Genomic DNA, 23,347 nt, shown 5'->3' on the forward strand with positions numbered 1-23,347 from the left:
AATCAAAGATATTCCAGACACTCCTTTTGGAGAATTTAAGTGGCTTAGCACACAGGGTGGTACAGCACATTTACCACTGCAACATTTTCTGAGTTGTTAGTCCATCCTGAACTTGACATTGTAGCTGTCCCTGAGTTCATCACTGATGGCTCAAAAAGCACTGAGGGCTATTAGTCCCATCCTAAGCCCCGAGCAGTGAAAGAAAGAAAGACTTGCATTTATACAGCTCTTTTCACACCCTCACAACATCCTGAAGTGCTTTATAGCCAATGAAGTTCTTTTGAAGTGTAGTCACTGTTGTAATATAGGAAACGCGGCAGCCAATTGCGTACAGCAAGGTCCCAATGTGATAATGACCAGATAATCTGTTTTAGTGATGTTGGTTGAGGGATAAATTTTCTCCAGGACACCAGGGAGAACTGCCCTGCTCTTCTTCGAAATAGTGCTGTTGGAACTTTTGTGTCTACCCAGGAGGGCAGACAGGGCCTCGGTTTAACATTTCATCTGAAAGACGGCACCTCCAACAATACTGCACTGGAGTGTCAGCTTAGATTTTGAGCTCAAGGCTCTGCAGTAGGACATGAACCGACACCCTTCTGACACAGAGTCTAGAGTGCTACCACTGTGCCACAGCCAACAGCGTGATACCAAAGGGGATGTATTAACTCCCTCCACCTGCCAGAAATGAGGCAGTAGCAGTTAAAATGATGCATGTAGGACCCTGATACAATTTTAATGACCTACTGGGCGGAGCATGCACCGTAGATGCGCCGCTCAGTAAAGGCTGGTGGGCAAGAGGAAGTGGCCCCAAAAAGGTAAGTCTAAAATTATCTTTGTGAAGCCAGGAGAAGGAGTGCAACCTCCAGACTTCACAAAATAACGTGGACAACTGCCACCCCGGGCTCCCTCCTCTGTAATCACACTCTCCGCCACCCCTCCCTACCCCCAACCTTCCTGCTAGCTGGGTCGGCCTTTGAGCCACCCGATATTGCACTGGCCCAGATAATGAGGCTCGGCCCTCAAAATGAACTGGGCCTCCCGCTGCAGGTCATGGGCAGCCAGCCCACCTGCTCCACTGCTCAATAGTTAAATTTTCCCCTCATTGCTTGCAGCTCTTGCAGTCTGCTGGAAGGAATCATCACAGGTACTGGAGTCTGAGAAACAATCAAGAAGGCTGACTCCTTACATTTTGAGTTGGTGTTTTCAAAGTTCAAATAAATTGTTTACCTTGCTTAGTAACACCTTATTCAAAAGTTTTTACCAACCAAATTGAGCAGTTTATTTCAAGCTGGAATAATAGATGGTATAATGGATTAGGAAAGGATGACATTTTATGCCTTTTACTTGGTGATGCCCAAGGAATCAGTGGGATCTTCACCAATCCTTGGCCATCAACTTCTAAACAAATTTCTCAGAAGGGAGAAGTTCAGAATGTTTGCTCTGCCTAAAATCATCTACACAGATCACCCATGAGATTGTCTGGCCACATCTGCAGATTCACTGAGGTTTACTTCCATGTAGCAATCCATTTACAACATTGGACATTGCTGAGGTTTCATGCAGACTATTTTCTTGCACCCAAAAGTCTTGATGGAGTTCAGATTTTGCTTTTATACTGCACATGGGTTCTCAGTCTAATGGCAACAGCCAGATGGAAGACTCTTCATACGGCCTCTGCAGCAGAGCTTTCCCACCCAAATTGCTCCAAAGAATTCCTCTTTATTCCTGTTAGTAAAGGCAAATAGGGCAACAGTCTTCATTGGTGGGCCAAAAACAAAAGCCCCTTAAAATAAGAGTAAAGAATTATCTGTACATTTCTGTATTGCTTTCTGAATCCATTCTCTACGAAATACATCAACATAAAACAACTTTCCAACTTTTGCTACAAGTATTTTAGCAGAGTACTCTTCAGAAAAAATATTTTGTTTCATCTCTGTTTCTTATTAATATTTATTGTATTTAATGTTTCATTTAGTAACTGGATTGGAATAGAACACAAATTAGTTTACAGAACAGAATACTCAGGACCTGAAATATTTTCCAGGCAATGTACTGGAACTTTTAAATACAATTGAATTAAATTTATTAAATTGTATTGAACTGGAGATCGGGGGTGATCTTTTATTGGAAGGCAGAATGATTGCACATCAGATGCTCTTGAAATACTATTGAATCAATTATAGCAGCACAGGGTGTCCATTATTTATAAGCTATGAGAGATTTTTTTTCTAAATTGATAGAACACATTTCCCACAGTCTGAGCTTGTGTGTGAAAAATACTCCCACAATATGTTCTCTGGAATTCTTAGTCTTATAGACATTTTTTCTGGACATGACCCAAATTTGTCTGGTGAGGTCTCCTTGGATTTATATATCTCCCATGTACATTTTGTGCCCATGATTTTCCCTTTGAGGGTTATTGCCTTGGTGCAGCCTTTTTTTTTAAACTGAGAGGGTTGGTGAGCAGTCACCTTAGAATCATAGAATCATAGAAAGTTACGGCACAGAAGGAGGCCATTCGGCCCATCGTGTCTGTGCCAGCCGAAAAAGAGCTATCCAGCTTAATCCCACTTTCCAGCACTTGGTCCGTAGCCCTGTCGTACTTTTTTAATGAGTGGAGGGTTTCTGCCTCTACCACCCTTTCAGGCAGTGAGTTCCAGACCTCTACCACCCTCTGGGCAAAAAAATTTCTCCTCAGCTCCCATCTAATCCTTCTATCAATTACTTGAAATCTATGCCCCCTGGTCACTGACCCCTCTGCTAAGGGAAATAGGTCTTCCCTATCTACACTATCTAATCCCGTCATACCTCAATTAAATCTCCCCTCAGCCTCCTTTGTTCCAAAGAAAACAACCCCAGCCTACCCAATCTTTTCTCATAGCTAAGATTCTCCATCCTCGTAAATCTCCTCTGTACCCTCTCTGGTGCAATCACATCTTTCCTGTAATGTGGTGACCAGAACTGTATGCAGTACTCAAGCATGTTTTATAAAGTTCCAGCAAATCCTCCCTGCTCTTATATTCTATACCTCGGCTAATAAAGGAAAGTATCCCCTATGCCTTCTCCGTGACTTCATAGCTAATGTTGCTCTGTACTGCGTTGACAAGAAGTAGATCTGCTACAAGGTAAAAGTCACACAAATTCTTCATAAAATCCAGGTTTCATATCATTGGACTTGCATTTGCCATATTTCTCATAACAGATCAGCAGCAGAATCATCTTGCCTTGACTAGAAAAATTACACATCAAATCCTACTCTACGTAGTGACGTAAAGATAGTAAAAGCACAGAGCAGATATTTTCCAGAAAATAATCCTCATTTCCAAGTAGTGTCACGGTGACATAATACTCAAGCCTGAAGGGGAATGGGATTATGTAGTGCTGATGCACATAAATTACTTTCTCAGTAACCCCCACTCACGCAATCCTCTGTTCACACCGCATATCTGGATCATTTTTGGGGAAAAATAAAAAAGTGCAATGCCCCCATGATATTCATAACTCCAGATGTCTCAAGGTCATTTGACATCACAGAAATGACTCAAATGAAAAACATACTCTGCTCCAGGCCCACATAGAGTTACCATTACTCCACATAGAGTTACCACTACTCCACATAGAGTTACCACCACTGCATATAGCATGCAATATTTTTCTTCCACAGCATTCCAGAGTTCAGCAGCACTAAATTTAATAAGGACATTGCCTCAAATTTGGGGGACAGGGGAAGGGCAACCATTTGTTTCTTTGTTCTTGGTCTTAATGGACCTCACCATATTCATATGTGATGATGACTTCAAATGCAGTATCAGTTTTTCCTTCGCATGAGGGAATTAATTAAGACAATTCTTTCCTGGCAAGCTCTCAGGGATCATCAGCTGAGAAATGACAAAACTCATTAGATCACAGATGATAAATTTAAAAGTCTGAATGTGAAACAAATATCTTTATGTTTATGCTGCTCAGCCAGTCACACAGCAAGATGTTCACAAAACACTGGAGAAAAGACAGACAAATGTGGCAATGGTCAAAATTAATAGCCCTGTTAGAACACTTAGTATTTGAATGTGTACCAAACAACTAATTTTAACAGTGGGCAAGCACTCTGATAGTAATGTGGACTTAACGATAAATTAGGACTACGTAATGTAAACTAAACTATTCCTGTAAGATTGAAACAACAGTATGAATAAAATAATGGGAATTAAAGTTTTTGATTTTTTTTTGACAAGTATAAATCCATAAAATAAGTCCTATTCAATTACTTTCTTTATTTTGAATGTGGTTGTTATGGCAAAGAAGGACCAGGTTACCAGTTCAAATTTAGGGAAGTGTTTTTCTGTCAGGCCTCTAAAATGTCAGAATGCAGGCCTTTTCATTTGAGTTTTAGCCTTGGTAAGTGAAGGATTTCAGAAGTGGAGTTCCCAGATATCAGAGGCCACAAGTGGCTGTGCACATCTGGCCTTATTAAAAGGCTCCTCATGTTACAGTAACCTCAAGCGACTGCAGCATCCCAGTTTTAACACAAAGCAAGAATGCTACATGATGCAAAAGTTTGATTTTGTTTTGGTTCCGAGGTGGGCCTTCAAATGATCAGATCTTTTATAGCTTCCCTGGAGACCGATGGATGTGCAGGAGGAGTGGGAATCTTCTTGTCATCAAAGTAAATTCCTCTCATTGCCAATATTGATAGATCCCCATAATGTCAAATGATAATAAAATACACAATAGTTGAAGTCTTAAATGATACGATGATCTCTTAAATTAGATATTGTGCAGTGGAATCTTATGGGTACAAGACAGGCCTCCATTTTACGTTTCATTTTCACACTCACCACAGTCCTTTCAACTACTGCCCATCACCAAGTTTAGATGAGGTATATGGCAAAATTTTAACAATAACGAAAATAGCTTGATGTGGCAGTTTGATCAACTAAAAAGCAATTACTACTGTTTCATTGAGCATTACTTTATTTATCTGCACACATCTTAAGGGTTGGCACTATCAAATTCAGTTAACACCAGAGGGACAGAGAAAGTGGGAAACTAAAAGGTTGCTGCTCTTTTACTGTTGGTTAAGGGGGAGGAGACTTCAGAGTTTTTGGGTGGGGCAAGGAATTTTTAACGACCACCTATTTCTCCACCCCCCCATCCCTCCCCAGGAATGTCCAATTTTGGTAGCAATCGGTACTTCTCTATTAACTGTTGTTGGATGGGAAGTATAAATCTACATCGTAGCACTTTGTGATGCAACATATTAATGCTCTAACACACTGCTCGACCATGCAGCTGTTTTGTTTATCTTACCTCCCACAGTCATCCTCGAGTGGAAATCCAGTGGACTTGGAGAGCTACAAAAAGCAACAAGGGGATACAAAGAAAGTATAAAAAGGGAGTATGAAAAAGAACTTGCAAGGGATAGCGAAGATAACAGCAAATATTTGAATAAAAATATTAAGAGAAAGAGAGTGGTAAAGGGGAATGAGGGCTTTAAAAACGGGCAGAGTGTGTCAGGAAGGGACAGAGAGTTTAACACAGGTAACAGGGCATTAGTGAGGAAGGGAAAAATAGTAAAAAAGTTAAAATTAAAGGCGCTGTATCTGAATGCACGAAGTGTTCATAACAAGATAGATGAATTTACGGCACAAATAGAGATAAATGAGTTTGATCTAGTAGCCGTTACTGAGACGTGGTTGCAGGGTGACCAAGGTTGGGAACTAAATTTTCCAGGGTACTTGATTTTTTAGAAAAGATAGGCAACATGGAAAAGGAGGGGGTGGAGGGAGGGGGGTAGCCCTGATAATAAAGGATGAGATAAAGACAGTAGAGAGAAAGGATCTTAACTCAGAAAATCAGGATGTAGAATCTGTATGGGTGGAGCTAAGAAATAACAAGGGGCAGAAAACACTGATGGGAGTAGTTTATAGGCCCTCTAACAATAGTTATAGTGTTGGACAGAGTATAAATCAGGAAATTAGAGGAGCATGTAATAAGGGTAATGCAATCATCATGGGGGAGTTTAACCTTCATATAGACTGGGCAAACCAAATTGGCAAAAGTAGTTTGAAGGACGAGTTCATGGAATGCATTCGAGACAGTTTTCTAGAACAATATGTCGAGGAACCAACTCGTGAACAGGCTATTTTAGATCTAGTATTGTTTAATGAGACAGGGTTAATTAGTAATCTTATAGATAAGGATCCTCTGGGGCTGAACGATCATAAAATGAAAGAATTTCATATTGAGTTTGAGAGTGATGTAGTTAAGTCCGAAACTAGGGTCTTAAATTTAAACAAAGCCAATTACTTAGGAACGGCGGGCGAGTTGGCTAAGGTAGATTGGGAAATTAGATTAAAAGATATGACAATAGATAAGCACTGGTGAACATTTGAAGAAATAATTCATAATTCTCAATGAATATACATTCTCTTGAGGAATAAAAACACCACAGGAAAAGTGATCCAACCATGGCTAACTAGAGAAGTTAAAGATAGTATTAGATTAAAAAAAGAGGCTTACAATGTTGCCAAAATGGTGGTATGCCTAATGATTGGGAGGGTTTTAGAAATCAGCAAAGGATGACCAAGAAATTGGTAAAGAGGGAGAAAATTGAATATGCGAGTAAACTAGCAAGAAATATAAAAACAGATTGTAAGAGCTTTTACAAGTATGTAAAAAGGAAGAGATCAATGAAAGTAAATGCGGGTCCCTTAGAGGCAGAGAAAGGAGAAATTATAATGGGGAATAAGGAAATGGCAGAGATGTTAAACAAATATTTTGTATCTGTCTTCACAGTAGAAGACACAAAAAATATACTGGAAATAGTGGGGAACCAAGGGTCTAATGAGAGTGAGGAACTTAAAGTAATTAAGATTAGTAAAGAAAAAGTACTGGAGAAATTAATGGGACTAAAAGCCGACAAATTCCCTGGACCTGATGGCCTCCATCCTAGGGTTTTAAAAGAGGTGGCTGCAGAGATAGTGGATGCATTGGTTTTGATCTTTCTGAATTCCCTAGATTCTAGAACTGTCCCTATGGATTGAAAGGTAGTGAATGTAACCCCGCTATTCAAGAAAGGAGGGAGAGAGAAAACAAGGAATTATGGGCCAGTTAGCCCGACATCAGTAGTAGGGAAAATGCTAGAATCTATTATTAAGGACGTAGTAACAGGGCACTTAGAAAATCATAATATGATTAGGCAGATTCAACACGGTTTTATGAAAGCGAAATTATGTTTGACAAATCTGAGAGTTTTTTGAGGGTGTAACTAGCAGGGTAGATAAAGGGGAATCGGTGGATGGAGTATATTTGTGTTTTCAAAAGGCATTCGATAAGGTGCCACCCAAGAGGTTGTTACTCAAGATTAGGGCTCATGGGATTGGGGGTAATGTAATAGCATGGATTGAGGATTGGTTAACAGACAGAAAACAGAGAGTAGGAATAAATGGGTCATTTTCGGGTTGGCAGGTTGTAACTAGTGGGATGCCACAAGGATCAGTGCTTGGGCCTCAGCTGTTTACAATATATATCAATGACTTAGATGAGGGGACCGAGTGTAATGTATCCAAGTTTGCTGACGATACAAAGCTAGGTGGGAAAGTAAGCTGTGAGGAAGTCGCAAAGAGGCTGCAAAGGGATATAGACAGGTTAAGTGATTGGGCAAGAAGGTGGCAGATGGTAAATAATGTGGGAAAATGTGAAATTATCCACTTTGGTCGGAAGAATAGAAAAGCAGAATATTTTTTAAATGGTGAGAAACTAAGAAATGTTGGTATTCAGAGGGATTTAGGTGTCCTTGTACACTACTCACAGAAAGCAAACAATTAGGAAGAAAAATGGTACGTTAGCCTTTATTGCAAGGGAGTGGGAGTATAAGAGTAAGGAGGTCTTACTGCAATTATATAGGGCTGTGGTGAGACCACACTGGAGTACTATGTACAGTTTTGGTCTCCTCACCAAGGATATACTTGCATTAGAGGAGGTGTAATGAAGGTTGTCGAGATTGATTCCTGGGATGAGAGGGTTGTCCTGTGAGGAGAGATTGTGTAGAATGGGCCTATATTCTCTGGAGTTTAGAAGAATGAGTGGTGATCTCTTTGACACGTATAAAATTCTTAGAGGGCTTGACAGGGTAGATGATGAGAGGCTGTTTCCCCTGGCTGGAGAGTCTAGAACAGGGGTCATAGTCTCAAGATAAGGAGTCGGCCATTTAGGATTGAGATGAGGAAAAATTTCTTCGCTCAGAGGGTTGTGAATCTTTGGAATTCTCTACCCAGAGGGTTGTGGATGCTCAGCCATTGAGTGCATTCAAGACTGAGATCGACAGATTTTGGGACATTAAGGGAATCAAGGGACATGGGCATAGAGCAGGACAGTGGAGTTGAAGTAGAAGATCAGGCTCGAGGGGCCGTATGGCCTACTCCTGCTCCTATTTCTTATGTTCTTAAGGATGGATACAGATGAGATTTTAAGAAAAAAAAACAAAGGCTTGCATTTATATCGCACCTTTCACAACCTCAAGACGTTCCAAAATGCTTTACAACCAATGAAGTACTTTTAAAGTGTTATAATGGAAAATACAAAAATGGCAAACTTGTTAAATGATTAGAGGAACAGGACAAAATACCAGCAGTACAACAGAACCTAAAAATAAGTGAAGGGCAAGAACTTAGTGGGTTTAATACAATTGAAAAAAAAAAGTAAATGAAGAAAATAATGGGACTTAAGATAAACCACTTTCCAGATCCTGATGGTTTCCACCACAGAATATTAAAAGAAATAGGTGAGCAAATTGCAGATGCATTAGTCATAATTTTGCAAAGCTCTCCAGATTCAGGAAATGTGCCTTTGGATTGGAAAACTGCAAATGTCATTCCATCATTTGAGAAGGGAGCAAAGGGATTTAGGTGTCCATGTACACAAATGACTACTAGCTAGTGCACAGGTACAAAAAGTAAGCAAAAAATCTAATGGAATGTTGGCCTTTACCTCAAGGGGGTTGGAATACAAAAGTGAGTAAGTGATGCTTCAGTTGTACAGATCCTTAGCCAGACCTCACCTGGAGTACTGCTTTTAGTTATGGGCACTGAACCTCAGGAAAGTTATATTGGCCATTGAAGGGGTATAGCACAGATTCACCAGAATTATACCAGGGCTTAAATGGTTAAATTATGAGACCATGTTGCACAAACATAGCTTGTATTCCCTTGAGTTGAGAGGTGATCTAATTGAGGTATTTGATCGGATAGATACAGAAAAACTATTTCCTCTGGTGAGGGAATCCTGAACAAGGGGGCATAATCTTAAAACTAGAGCTAGGCCACTTAGGATTGAAATCAGAAGGCAGTTTTTCACACAAACGGCAGTGGAAATCTGGAACTTTCTCCCCCCAAAAGCTGTGTAATCTGGGTCAATTGAAACTTTCAAAACTGAGATAGTTAGATTTTTGTTAGGTAATGGTATCAAAGGATATAGAACAAAGGCAGGTAAAGGGAGTTCAAGTATGGATCCGCCATGATCAAATTGAATGGCAGAACAGACTCAAGGGGCTGAAAGGCCTATTCCTATGAGCATAAGTTACATAGAATTACATAGAATTTACAGCACAGAAATAGGCCATTCGGCCCAACTGGTCTGTGCAGGCGTTTATGCTCCACGCAGCCTCTGACTACCCCTCTTCATCTAACCCCATCAGAATATCCTTCTATTCCTTTCTCCCTCATGCTTATCAAGCTTCTCCTTAAATGCATCTATACTATTCGCCTCAGCTACTCCTTCTGGTAGCAAATTCCACATTCTTACCACTCCTTTGGTAAAGAAGATTCTCCTGAATTCCCTATTGGATTTCTAAGTGACGATCTTCTATTTATGACCCCAAGCTTTGGACTCCTCCACAAGTGGAAACATCTTCTCTACGTCTATGCTATCAAACCCTTTCATTATCTTAAAGACCTCCATCAGGTCACCCCTCAGCCCTCTCTTTTCTAGTGGAGTCACAGGTGGATAGGGTGGTGAAGAAGGCATTCAGCATGCTTGGTTTCATTGGTCAGAACATTTAATACAGGAGTTGGGATGTCTTGTTGAAGTTGTACAAGACATTAGTAAGGCCACACTTGGAGTACTGTGTACAGTTCTGGTCACCCTATTATAGAAAGGATATTATTAAACTAGAAAGAGTGCAGAAAAGATTTACTAGGATGCTACCGGGACTTGATGGTTTGACTTATAGGGAGAGGTTGGATAGACTGAGACTTTTTTCCCTGGAGAGTAGGAGGTTTAGGGGTGATCTTATAGAAGTCTATAAAATAATGAGGAGCATAGATAAGGTAGATAGTCAAAATCTTTTCCCAAAGGTAGGGGAGTCTATAACGAGGGGGCATAGATTTAAGGTGAGAGGGGAGAGATACAAAAGGGTCCAGAGGGGCAATTTTTTCACTCAAAGGGTGGTGAGTGTCTGGAATGAGCTGCCAGAGGCAGTAGTAGAGGCGGGTACAATTTTGTCTTTTAAAAAGCATTTGGACAGTAACATGGGTAAGATGGGTATAGAGGGATATGGGCCAAGTGCAGGCAATTGGGACTAGCTTAGTGGTATAAATTGGGCGACATGGACATGTTGGGCCGAAGGGCCTGTTTCCATGTTGTAAACTTCTATGATTCTATAATCTGTGCAATCTTTCCTGATAAATATAACCTCTCTGTTCTGGTATCATCCTTGTAAATCCTTTTTGCACCTTCTCCAATGCCTCAATATGCTTTTTTAAATTTGGAGACCAGAACTGTGGACAATACTCTATGTGCGGTCTAATCAAGGTTCAAAACACGTTTAATATAACCTCACTGCTTTTCAATTCTATCCCTCTAAAAATGAACCTCAGTGCTTTGTTTGCTTTTTTTATGGCCTGATTAACCTGTGTCATTACTTTTAGTGATATGTGTATCTGTACCCCTAGATCCTTTTGCTCCTCTACCCCATTTAGACTCTTATTATCCAAACAGTATGCGGCCTCCTTATTCCTCCTACCAAATGCACCACCTGACACTTGTCTATATTGAAATTCATTTGCCAATTACATGCCAAGTCTTCCTGACCACAGCGAAGGTAAGAGTTATTTAAAATACAGCTTTCAAATATCCTCTTCCAAGATTTCCTCTGGGCTCCAGTGTACGGCCAGGGGCAGCGTTTGCCTTGCGGGAGCCCTGTACAAAGGTTCAGTTTAGGCCCCTACATTTTGCTAGATAGTGATACCAAATACTACCTACTTAACCTGGTGTTAAATCTACACACATATGATCGTGAAAAGGCATCTTTGCAATAGGTAATATAAAAATGGTTGACAAAATGATCAGGCATCAGCTTTTACCATTGCCTTGGTGTCCATTCACTGGATCTGTTTGGAGCACCTGACTGACTCGGGGCTCTGGGCAATGGCACGGAACTAACACTGCCCCAGTTACGGATGTTCAAATTTAAGAGTCTCACAGCTCCAGCATTATATTTTCATAACATTAAAATTTACATTTCATCTAAAATGGTGTCCTTACTCTAACACTTTTCTCTTTAAGTATAAGCCAGTGATTTTAGTTGGACTTTTCATCAGATGCAAAGATATATTTGCTGCAAGTTTTTCTATTTAAATCACTTGCTATTTTAACGGAATGAAAAAACTTGCTGCTATTTTAAATAAGGCATAAAAAATAATGTGCTAACACGGTAAACAAGTGGATTTGTGTCTAGATTTCCCCATTAATATTAGCACTTAAGAACATTTAAAGGAGTTGGTAAATATACACCTAGTGTATTTAGACCAGCCCAGCTTTTAAAGCATAAGAAGATTTTTTAGGAACAAAAAAGGATCATCAGGCACAACAAACTTATCTCTTTAGGATGTGTTTCCTGTTTTTGGTTCATTAAGCATTAATATCCCTATTGTGGGGGTTTATTAACACAAATGTTCTTCCGTGTGAAATCTCAACTTTTTCTGCTGGTCGACCAGGTGGTTATCAACAGGATGATGTAGGCAAAGAAAGGTCTGAAGTTCTGAAAAACTAATTTAGGAGATTAAGAAACAGGTTTCAGATCAGGACTTCACAAGTGGCAATCTCAGGATTACTTCCCCAGCCATGTGCTAGAATAGGGAATTGTAAACAATTTTACAACACCAAGTTATAGTCCAACAAATTTATTTTACATTCCACAAGCTTTCGGAGGCTTCCTCCTTCCTCAGGTTTCCACACCGTTCACCTGAGGAAGGAGGAAGTCTCCGAAAGCTTGTGAATTTAAAATAAAATTGCTGGACTATAACTTGGTGTTGTAAAATTGTTTACAATTGTCAACCCCAGTCCATCACCGGCATCTCCACATCATAGAATAGGGAAGGACAGGAAGATCAGGGAAATCAATGCATGGCTAAAGGTATGATGTCAGGCGAGCAATTCCACTTTATTGAGCATCGGCATCAGTTCTGGGTCGGATGGGAGCTATTCCACAAAGATAGGAAAGATCTAAATAGGAGGGTGCTGATGTATTGGTAAAATGGTTAAATAGGGTAGTGACGAGGTATTTAGACTGGGATGGTGGCGGGGGGGGCAGGGGGTGTTGCTGAGAAATAAAAGGCAATCAGGATCGGCTAAAAAGGAAGGGAGAAATAGATGTGGATAATGTTCATGTAGAAAATAAATTAGCAAAAGGGATATGGAATAAAATCAAATAGACTAGCCATAAACAGAAGAAAGATTGAAGTGAAGATAGGAGGTAGCTTAGATAAAAATCATGGGAAAAGGAGTATTGTTTAAAAAAAGCAAACAAAGGTTAAAATACATTACTTGCAACACACAGAGTGTGGGAAATAAATGGGGGGAACTGGAACTGATTATTTTACAGGAAGATCTAGACTTAATTTTATTAACTGAAACCTGGCTGAAAACTGGACCAGAATGGAAAATAAACACCAAGATATAATTGGGGGGGGGTGGGGGGGGTGGGGGGGGAGGGCAATTCGACTTCCACCCGAAACAGGGGCGAATTTGGAGAGGGGCCGTGCCACCCACCCAAAGCTGGTGGGCCCGAACCATCTTCAGTTGTGCCCTGCTGTAGCTCACCAATTGTGGGAAGGCGAGAAATCAGCCTTCTCCCACGCTGAGTCAGTCAGTAAGTCAGGTCGAGGGGTGGCGGAGGGGGGGGAAGGAGGCAAGTCGATCCTGGAGGGGGTTGAGCGCGGGTCGGCCTGCAGTATTTTTATGGAGCCCGAAGGAGTACTGTGGCTCGTCCTAGTCCCACAAAAGTTCTCCCAAAAAAGACTCTGGGCCTTTTCTTAAGCAGCCACCAGTGGTCCCTTTCAGGAATGCTGGATAGATTGCTGACCACCTGCTACAAATGTGGTGAAGTGTTTGTGGCATATGCTCCGCCTATTTGTATCTGAAAATTGCAAACTGGGTCCTACACCCAGTACAGGACCCTGATTTGCATATTTAAACAGACTTAAACCCGAAACAGGCAGGTGGGCAGCTCATGCACTCACACGCCCACCTGAATATTGCATCATATAGACCTCGGCATAAATGGGATGTGCACCCCCCCCCACCCCCCCAGATGTTCCCCCCCATCACCTGACTTTCAACTGATGGTCACCCATTTTTCAGGCAAGAAACGGGCAGCTGGCAGCCGAAAAATACCACCAATATATTTAGGAAGGAAGGAATAGATAAGAAAGGAGGCAGAGTGGCGATATTGGTAAATGAGGGAATAGATTCTGTAGAGAGGGTTGATGTAGACACGAAAGAGGTACAGACAGAGTCTCAATGGTGAGAGATCAAAGAGAAAAGAGAGCTTGTTGCATTAGTAGGGATGGATTACAGATTGCCAAATTGTGGAAAGGAAATTGAAGAGTAAATCTGCAGCGAGATGAATAGGAATAATAAAATTATTGTTCTAGGAGATTTTAATTATCCAACCATCAATTGGGACATAGAGGGAATATGTTAAGAGGCCAACAAGGGCAGAAATATTGCTCGATCTGGTTGTGCGTAATGAGATAGATCAGGTGGAGAAGCTAATTGTGGGTGAGCATCTTGAAAGTATGACCACAGGTCATAGCTTACTAAGTTCATGGTTAACAGTTTGACGATTGGTTCAACAGCACTCAGTGGGTGTATTCTGATTGGGTGTTCAGTATGCACTAAAGAATTGAGAAACAATTAAATCTCATTTAATGTGTAGTCAGTTAAGAGCAAATGAAACCCCAAAAATACTTAGGCAGTGAATTGAAAGGAGAGCTGTATCACCAACTGAATAAAAAGTTGTACAATTCTCATAAATTAGGACAAGCTCCACAGGGTTTAAAAAAGTTAAAGGTATGCACAACATGGATCCAAAACACATAAAACTATCATAATCTTATCCAGAAAAATACATACAAGGTGAAATAATCATTGCCAATTATTGAGTAATCCCCATCTCTCTAATTTTTCAATCTGTCATATATTAGCCTGCCTTACAGATGTGTGTGTGTGTTCATATCATATGTTCATTGTATTACAAACAAAATCATCTAGATAATCAATTTAGTGCTAATAAGCCTGACGTCAAACTTTACTAAATTCTCACTTCATTCACAAGATTTTATGAATCTGTGGGGACAATTTTTGTCTCACCGTCTTGTCTGGCGGTGTGAGCATTGTGGTAAGGAGACACAACAATGTAAAACAAAACAACCACTCACTTGCCTCCGAGGCCAACCCAATGCGATTTTGCAATGAGTCTTGATTTAGGTGGCCAGCGCTGCCACCCGAAACAGGCGGGAGCCTTATTAATATATTTAAATTGGGGTCCTAAGACGTGTGGTCTTCTACCAGGCGCAGCATAGAGCGGCCAAACCAACGCTCCTTAAAGGGACCACTGCAGACCGCTTCAAAATAGTTTACAAACACATTTTTACATGATTTTTGTGGGGCCAGGAGGAGCATGAAAGCTCCTCCCGGCCCCACAAAAATCTTCCTGCCCACGGCCGGACTCTCTATGCGCACCCGCTCCCCAACGGGAAATGTCTGCCTCGGCTCTGCAGAGGAGACACCGGACTTCCCAGCCCCCACCCCGCCCGCCCGCCCCTGAAATGGGCGAGCTGCCTCAGTACTTGTTCAGTGCTGGTTAACGCACAAATTCTGCTAACATGAGGCCTGACTATGAAATTGGATCGCGCCTCCTGCCGACTTAATCGGGCAGGTGGGTGGAGCGGACGCTTTGCCTCCCTGCCTGCGGCACTTTGCCCACCACCCCTTGATGGACACCAGCCAGATCCCAAAATCGATCTCTGTGTTCTGAATTTGGACTCTCCTGATTTTGAATGCTAAAGTCATCTTTAGCTTAATCTGATCACTAAATGTGCGTCATTACTCAAAATTAGAATTTACTTAACGCAAGAACTGAAGCTGATATTTGCCAAATGGAAATATGGAAGGTCAGGATTTACTAAACCTAGGTGTGGATTTAGTCATTCAGGCACATTGAGAAGTACAAAGACATACATAGGAAAAATATACAGAGTGTAGCAAAATCTACAGTCTTTAAAGCTGAAGAATTAAATATGGATTTTAAAATCATTTTAATAATTCAAGATTATGTCAGTAATGATATAATGTAGTGAGGATTTACTTTTTTCAAGTATTCAGATTGGAAGGTGAGAATTATAAATACCAAGTAAGAAAGGACTCGACAAATAGAAATGTAATAAATCTAATGTGGAAAATGTTTTCTCGTGAAGAGCATTTTTCGATCCATAATGGGGATGAAAGTCCTTGCCATTTTCGGGGTATTTATGTGCAGGAATAGCGCAAAATTTTTAAAAATGTTTTGCCGTGGAAGCTGTTTCCTCCACTTGCACACCTTTAAAACGTTTCGTCCGAGTTTTCACGCAATTTTTGGGCCTCCCCGTGATCCAGCCAACAAATCATCCTGGAACTCCCTTCCCAACAGCACTGTGGGAGAACCGTCACCACACGGACTGCAGCGGTTCAAGAAGGCGGCTCACCACCACCTTCTCAAGGGCAATTAGGGATGGGCAATAAATGCCGGCCTCGCCAGCGACGCCCACATCCCATGAACGAATAAAAAAAAAAAAGCCTCATTTGCATATTGTCATAGAAATCGCCAGTGACACAGCAGCTGCAAGGTTTCTGGGTTTGCACTGCTCACGCATTCTGGGTAAGTTACACGGAGTCAGGGATGTCAGACTGACAGTGTAAGTGCTCAGTCAGTAACCTGGCACCAGCAAAATGCCATAAGACCATAAGAGATAGGAGCAGGAGTAGGCCATTCGGCCCCTCGAGCCTGCTCCGCCATTCAATGAGATCACGGCTGATCTGATTTCTACCTCAACTCCACTTTCCCGCTCTTTCCCCATATCCTTTGACTCCCTTGCTGATCAAAAATTTGTCTAACTCAGCCTTGAATGTATTCAATGACTCAGCCTCCACAGCTTTTTGGAGTAAAGAATTCCAAAGATTTACGACCCTGTGGGAGAAGAAATTCCTCCTCATTTCTGTCTTAAACGGGCGACCCCTTATTCTGAGACTCTGCCCCCTAGTTTTAGATTCCCTCATGAGGGGTAACATCCTCTCAGCATCTACCCTATCGAGTCCCCTCAGAATCTTGTATGTTTCAATAAGGTCTCCTCTCATTCTTCTAAACTCCAATGAGTATAGACCCAACCTGTTCAATCTTTCCTCATAAGACAAACCTTCCATACCTGGAATCAACCTAGTGAACCTTCTCTGAACTGCCTCCAATGCAAGTATGTCCTTCCTTAAATAAGGGCACCAGAACTGTATTCAGTACTCCAGGTGTGGTCTCACCAGCACCCTGTACAGTTGTAGCATGACTTCCCTGCTTTTATGCTCCATCTCCCTAGAAATAAAGGCCAATATTCCGTTTGCCTTCCGGATTACCTGCTGCACCTGTATGTTGACTTTCTGTGTTTCATGTACGAGGACACCCAAATCCTTCTGTACCGCAGCATTTTGTAGTATTTCTCCATTCTTTTTTCTTTTTCCTCCCAAAGTGGATGACTTCACATTTTCCCACATTATATTCCATCTGCCAAATTTTTGCCCATTCGCTTAACCTGTCAATATCCCTTTGCAGACACTTTGTGTCCTCATCGCAACTTGCTTTTCCACCTATCTTTGTATCATCAGCAAATTTGGCCACAAGACACTCTGTCATTGATATATATTGTAAATAGTTGAGGCCCCAGCACTGATCCCTGCGGCACCCCACTAGTTACAGATTGCCATTTTGAAAATGACCCTTTTATCCCGACTCTTTGTTTTCTGTTAGTTAGCCAATCCTCTATCCATGCCAGTATATTACCCCCAACACCATGAGCTCTTGTGCAGTAATCTTTTACGTGGCATCTTATCGAATGCCTTTTGGAAATCCAAATATACTGCATCCATTGGTTCCCCTTTATCCACCCTGCCTGTTACTTCCTCAAAGAACTCTAATAAATTTGTTAGACACGATTTCCCCTTCATTAAACCATGTTGACTCTCCTTGATTGTATTATGAGTCTCCAAATGTCCTGCTACTACTTCCTTAATAATGGATTCTAGCATTTTCCCAATGACAGATGTTAGGCTAACTGCTCTATAGTTACCTGCTTTCTGTTTCACTCCCTTTTTGAATAGGGGTGTTACATTTGTGGTTTTCCAATCCACTGGGATCTTTCCAGAATCTAGTGAATTCTGGAAGATTATAACCAATGCATCCACTATCTCTGCAGCCACTTCCTTTAAGACCCTCGGATGCAAGCCATCAGTTCCAGGGGACTTGTCAGCCTTTAGTCCCATTAGTTTACCTAGTACTTTTTCTCTAGTGATAGTGATTGTTTTTAGTTCCTCCCTCCTCTTTGCACCTTGATTTTCTATTATTATTGGTATATTATTAGTGTCTTCTACTGTGAAGACAGATACAAAATATCTGTTCAATTCCTCTGCCATTTCCTTGTTTTCCTTTATTATTTCCCCAGCCTCATCCTCTAAGGGACCAATGTTTACTTTAGCTACCCTCTTCCTTTGTATATACTTGTAGAAGCTTTTACTGTCAGTTTTTATATTTCTTGCTAGTTTACTCTCATAATTTATTTTCTCTCTCTTTATTATTCTTTTAGTCATCCTTTGCTGTTTTTTAAAGTTTTCCCAATCTTCGGGCTTACCAATAATCTTTGCCATGTTGTATGCTTTTTCTTTTAACTTGATACCATCCTTTACTTCCTTAGTTAGCCATGGTTGGTTCACCCTTTTTTTGGAGCCTTTCCTCCTCACAGGGATATATTTTTGTTGCGAGTCATAAAATATCTTTTTAAATGTTTGCCACTGCTTATCCACCATCATACCATCTAATCTGTTTACCCAGTTCATTTTAGCCAATTCCACCCTCATTCCTTTATAATTGCCCTTATTTAAGTTTCATACAGTAGTTTCAGACCCAAGATCCTCACTCTCAAACTGGATGTGAAATTATATCATGTTATGATCACTGCTTCCCAAGGGATCTTTTACTTTGAGATCATTAATTAATCCTGTTTCGTTACCCATTACCAGATCCAAAATGGCCTGTTCCCTGGTTGGTTCCCCGACGTATTGATCTAAGAAACAGTCCCTAATACACTCTATGAACTCCTCCTCAGGGCTATTTTTGCTAATTTGAATTGTCCAATCTATGTGAAAGTTAAAATCGCCCATGATTATTGCATTACATTTTAACAAGCCCCCCTTATTTCCTGATTAATATTTTGCCCTACAGTGCAGCTACTGTTAGGGGGCCTATAGGCTACTCCCACCAGTGATTTCTTTCCCTTGCTATTTCTTACCTCCACCCAAATTGATTCGACAACTTGATCTTCTGAGCCAAGATCATTTCTCACTATTATACCAATTTCATCCTTTATTAACAGAGCTACCCCACCACCTTTACCTTTTTTCCTATCCTTCTGAAATGTTAAACAACCCTGAATATTTAGCTCCCAAGAGCTAAATGAATGCCCCATAGTTCCATGGCCTTCTCTTGTAAGGCGTGAGTGGTTTAAAGATGGAGATGTCCCTTCCGGTGGACTGCCTTTGGAGGGCATTGTATGTCAATATGTCCTGCAAGAACAGAGAGTGACTGAGGATAAGACTAACAGTTGAGGACTGTGTGACAAGTGAAAGAGCTAAAGTAAGAGATGTGGGGGTATGAGCCTGTTAAAGTGGGGGAAGGAATTTTAGGGTTGTGTGTATGAGTAATTGCTGTGAGGGGAGCTGGGTAGCTTTCATGCAAAATGCCAAGTTAGAGACCCCCTTAGCAAAAGAGCATTGTGAAGAATTAATCGACCAAATGTTTCTTGTGGGTGAGACTAAAACTAGGGGCCATAAATATGATAGACACTAATGAATCCAATAGGGAATTCAGGAGAATTCAGAGAGTGGTTATAATGTGGAATGTGCTACCACAAGGAGTAATTGAGACAAATAGCATAGATGCATTTAAGGGGAAGCTAGATAAGTACATGAGGGAGGAAGGAATAGAAGGATATGCTGATAGGGTTAGATGAAGACAAGTGGGAGGAGGCTGGCATGGAGCATAAACACCGACATAGACCAGTTGGGCCGAATGGTCTGTTTCTGTGCTGTACATTCTATGTAATTCTATGTAAGAGGGTGAAGAGTATGCTGGTGCCCAGCATAGGCAAGTAAGAAAAAGGAGAGTATCCATATGTGTTACCTTGCATGCCCTGCTGAAGATGTGGAACTTTTAATGGCACTGTTCTGCAGTCCTGGTTTGCACTCAATGACACTGCCACCTCCCTCCAGGTGGCATGAGTGATATTTCTGGGTGGCTTGGTGGCACCCATACCCAGGAGTCTGTTCGTCCTGCATTCAAAACCCTCCAGGGGTGGGGGGGGTTGGAGGTCTGAATGAGTGAAAGTGTGCAGCCTTCTTCTCTGGCTTGGTGCCAGGCCCTGCTATCCTCAGAGCCCAGATGGTCCTCGAGTGTTCATAATTCAGAACAAATATAATTGAAAATATTGCTAAGACATGCAGTGAAGTTGTTTGACAATGAAATAAATGAACCAAGCACTGTTCCTCTTTCACCTGTGTGCCCCCCAGTCTGTTGCTGAAGAATGCAGGCTGACCTATCTTTTTAAAGGTGGCAAAGAAATTTCCAGGTTGTTCAGCTGCTTGCTCCTGTTTTACACTGGTTTTAGACCAATGCCTGCACCAATGGGAATGCAAATGAGCAGACCCAGGAAACCTGCATCTGACTCCCTTTACAGGCCTATACAAATGCAGGTGCACATTTATCTTTTTAAAGGGGCAATAGCGATGTAACTCATTTTGAGGAGATTCTAGGCCAATATATTTATTGAAAAGCTCCATCGTTTGTAAAATAATATTTTTGCACTTGGCGGTTCATATTAAGCATAAAACCCTAGACGTCATCTAGATCATGTAGTAGAGTGAAACAAGGAATGGGCCCTCTGAACATTATACAACAACAACTTTATGACATGTGTTTAACAGAAAAACATTCCAAGATATCGAGCTAAAGAGAGAAAGATTAGGAGGGGTGACCAAAAGCTCAGTCAAAGAGGTGGGTTTTAAGGAGGGTCTTAAAAGGAGGAGAGGGAGCTACTAAGGAAGCTTGAATTTGGAAGTCCTGTAGCATATTTCAGTATAACATTCTTTTTAAATACACCCACTTTTATCATTTGAAATATAAAATTGACTTGATAAACTGTAAAATATGTAGTGCTTTTAACGTCAATCTAAAGATTCCCTTTTATTTTTCCTTAATCCAGTCTAATATTGCAATTCAAAATGTTGGGAACATCTCACATTTTGAACAAGTTACCACCATCAGGGGACAAGTTATACTTCGATCCTACACTAAAAATGTAATACTAATGTAATAGTTCTAGTATCTTTTACAGTTTTCCTAGACTCCAGGCAGATGTGCAGGATACAAACTATTCACAATTCTCATTATATTGATATTCAATTGCACTTCCTCAATTATTGACAATCAATCTGATTTAAAAGGCTGCAGAAAGGAAAAATTTTATACACAATGTAAAACAGCGCACAACAGAGCACAACACATCTAAATATTTAATGCTGAAGAAATGAATTTAGCTTTCTTACATATTAGCTTTTCTATTCCAACTAAATTATTCATTGCCTTGCAATCTCGTTCAGTTCTTTATCCTATTAACTACAGGATCTTTTCACCCAACTTTTCATTATCACACACTGCATTTTTGGTCAGTCCTCTTGTAGCAGGTCACTGTCCTAATTACAGTCACTCATGAAATGTGCTTCCATTGTTTGTTTATCAGTTGTTTAATGAATTGGAAGTTTAGTCACAGGAGTGATAGCAATTCTGTTTTCTTATTGTCACAATTAATTTTTGTATAAACTTTCAACTTTTATGTACAAAAATGATTGTTTCCCCCCCTGATTTTCATTGGTTAGTGGTGCCCAGAGTTTCCAGCGTGTTGCCCTACTCCCCCTCAGATGCTGCAGTGCTCACTTTCTTTTAAGTGTCTGCAAACACACTGGGTATTCCAGCATTGGTAAGTATTGTAAAGGACAACTCTTAACCTATTACTATGAACTCTGTGATGCTCCATAGACTCTTGACTGAAATGTATTTAATGGCAATTACACATTCTTAAACACAATACATTAGATATGTGATCATAGAATCATGCAGCACAGAAGGAGGCCGTTCAGCCCATCGTGCCTATGCTGGCTCTTTGAAAGAGCTATCCAATTAGTCCCTCTCACTTGCTTTTTCCCCATATCCCCGCAAATCTTGCCCTTGCAAATAATTTTAGCTCATGTAGTTCCTATTTTCAAAAAAGGGGACAAATCAGCCTGACATCCATTATTGGGAAGATGCTAGAAGGGATTGTAAAAGATGCCGTTTATGATCACTGGGAAAGGGAAGGGGCCATTAGAAATTCACAACATGGCTTCTGAAAAAATAGGTTTGCCTAACAAATTTGATAACAGTTTTTTGAGGAAGTCTCTAGGGTAGTGGACGAGGGAAATCCGGTAAACATTGTCTACCTAGACTTTCAGAAAGGTAAGTCACACTAGGTTACTACACAAGATAGAATCTTGTGTTATCAGTAGAAATTTTAAAAGCTGGATTAGAAATTGGCTCCAATCCCGCAGCCAAAAAGTTGCAATTAATGGATGTGGTTCAGCTTGGAGACACGTTACTTGTGGTGTCCTCCAGGGATAGGTCCTGGGCCCACTGCTCCTCACAGTCTTTATTAATGATCTAGACAGCGGTGTTGGGAGTATGGTAAGTAAGTTTGAAAATGACAACAAAATCTATGCAAGGGTTAAGATGGTAGAGGAGTGCAATCAAATCCAAAAGGATTTAGATGTGCTAGGGGAGTGGGCCACACATTGGCAAATGGCGTTTAATTTAGATCAGTGCAGTCTCATGCATGTTGGAGGGCCAATACAGAACACATGTATTATTTGCAGGGAACAATACTGAAAGAGGTTGAGAGAGAAAAAGATCTTGGTGTTATTGTGCACAGATCACTAAAGGCTCATGACCAATGTGCTGTTGGGGAGGGTTCAAACCAGCTTGGCAGGGGGTTGGGAACCTGAGCATAGATTCAGAAGGGAGAGAAGCAGAGCTGGAAATGGAAGGCAGAAAATTAGTAAACGAGTTTGGTATATACTTCAATGCAAGGAATCTAGTGAATAAGGCAGATGAGCTGAGGGCACAGATAGGCACTTGGAAGTATGATATGATAGCTAATACAGAATCATGGCTTAAAGAGGGGCAAGAATGGCAGCTCAACATTCCTGGATGCAGGATGTTCAGAAGAGATCGAGAGGGGGATAACAAAGGGGGGGGGGGGTGGTAATATTGGTTAAAGAAACAATTACGGCTGTGAGGAGGGATAATATGTTAGAAGGATCATCAAATGAGGCCATATGGTTGAGCTGAAGAACAAAAAAGGGTCAATCACACTGCTGGGAGTGTTCTATAGACCTCCAAACAGTCAAAGGGAGATAGAAGAGCAAATATGTGGGCAAATTTCTGAGCAGTGCAAAAACAATAGAGCAGTAATAGTAGGGGATTTCAACTACCCTAATATTAACTGGGATTCAATCAGTGTAGAAGGTATAGAAGGCGCAGAATTCTTAAAATGCATTCAGGAGAACTTTTTTAGCCAGTTTATAGCAAGCCCAATAAGAGGGGGGCAGTTCTGGACTTAGTTTTAGGGAATGAAGCTGGGCATGTGAAAGGAGTATCAGTGGGAGAGCATTTTGGTGGTAGCAATCA

At 41.0% G+C, this 23,347-nt stretch overlaps 1 long non-coding RNA gene across 1 annotated transcript in view; it reads left to right on the forward strand.

The window, feature by feature from the left end:
* LOC137326124 (uncharacterized) overlaps nt 1–23,347 on the forward strand; it is a 705,949-nt gene that overhangs the window by 65,486 nt on the left and 617,116 nt on the right. The window lies entirely within an intron of this gene.

The sequence above is a fragment of the Heptranchias perlo genome, chromosome 10, assembly GCF_035084215.1.
Source record: "Heptranchias perlo isolate sHepPer1 chromosome 10, sHepPer1.hap1, whole genome shotgun sequence".
Lineage (NCBI taxonomy): Eukaryota > Metazoa > Chordata > Chondrichthyes > Hexanchiformes > Hexanchidae > Heptranchias > Heptranchias perlo.